At 27.9% G+C, this 1,304-nt stretch overlaps 1 protein-coding gene across 2 annotated transcripts in view; it reads left to right on the top strand.

The window, feature by feature from the left end:
* The window catches only part of LOC107882181 (zinc finger protein 586-like), a 17,563-nt gene that overhangs the window by 12,903 nt on the left and 3,356 nt on the right, over positions 1-1,304 (top strand). The window contains exon 6 of one of the 2 annotated variants that reach the window (XR_001680073.2): positions 724-928. The exons of the other annotated variant lie outside the window; for it this stretch is intronic. The gene's annotated coding sequence lies outside the window, so the exon portion shown is untranslated. The remainder of the gene's footprint in view (positions 1-723; positions 929-1,304) is intronic. 2 annotated transcript variants of the gene reach the window in all.

Raw genomic sequence — 1,304 nt, 5'->3', positions numbered from 1 at the left:
TGACTTTACTCTAAGATTACTTAAACACATAGAAAAAATGATTTTGCGTAAATACGTTTTGCCTATGTTGCGCGTGGGCCAGAAAGAGAAAACGAATAGTGCTCTGACAGCCTCTTAACAAATATTCTATTACTATTACCTATAGGCTATAGACTATAGCTATACCTAAATATCAAATTTCCAAGACCTATATATAGTTAAACTAGAAACATATTCTATATATTATATCATAAAGTCATAACGACTTCCATAATTTTTAATGTCATAATTACGCTTCCCTATAAAATAAAAACAATATTTTATAATATTAGTAATAAAAGTAATAAATATTATAATTATATCGTATCTACCAACTGAAATGAATCGTTCTGATTCATATTATTTATTTACTGGTAAGCACTCTTCACATATTCTGTAATCATATAATGAGTCCATTGTTTTGAAAGTTGTTAATTTATACCGATAAAATAATATATTGTATATACGTAAGTCGTAAATAATTTTATTACTTATAATTATGATGCATAGTGTGTGTATCTACTTTGTAGTATCTATATTCTACATTGCTAATAATCTAAATATTTTTATTTTAAAAGTCGGTAGTATTAATTGCATTTGGAGATCTATCCTTGCTGGGGGCTAATCATTGCAAAAACAGTTCAGTGACCATGTTGTACCTAGTGTCAACGCGAAAAAAAATGTATTAATTAATTATTATTTCAGACAAAATGGATCCAAGTTTTGTATGTCCTAACCACTGCGGAAGATCATACAAATATAAACGTTCTATTAATCGACATCTTAAATTTGAATGTGGAATACAACCAAAATTTAAATGTCTTATTTGCAACAAAAAATTTACTGATAAACAATCAATGAAGAGACATGTGATCCTGATTCACAAATATATTTAGTACCTAATTGATAGGTAATTGATACATATTATAAGTAGTAATACTACTGGCTACAACAGCGTCTACCATTTCTATATATATTGAATACATCTATACCTACTACTGACGTCTTAAAATTTAAATACTTATAACAAAATGAATAGTATAACTTTTATATGTTAATGCAATTAATAATATCAATAAAATTATTTGTAATTGTCAGTTATTGAATATTTGTATACAATTATTGTTTACCTTCGAACTCAACTACATAGGTCCAAATAGCGTTTGAGATTTGGGGGGGGGGGGGGTTATAATAGGGCTAATAGGGCCTTACTTTGATAATATTGAATAAGCTTAAAACAAAATGTAGGAAATGTTTGGGAGGGCTATGGACATTTTTTTTGGGGG

This window comes from Acyrthosiphon pisum, chromosome A2, assembly GCF_005508785.2.
Source record: "Acyrthosiphon pisum isolate AL4f chromosome A2, pea_aphid_22Mar2018_4r6ur, whole genome shotgun sequence".
NCBI classification, from domain to species: Eukaryota; Metazoa; Arthropoda; class Insecta; order Hemiptera; family Aphididae; genus Acyrthosiphon; species Acyrthosiphon pisum.
The sequence above is the reverse complement of the archived record's forward strand: the minus strand, read 5'-3'. Positions and strand labels throughout refer to the sequence as shown.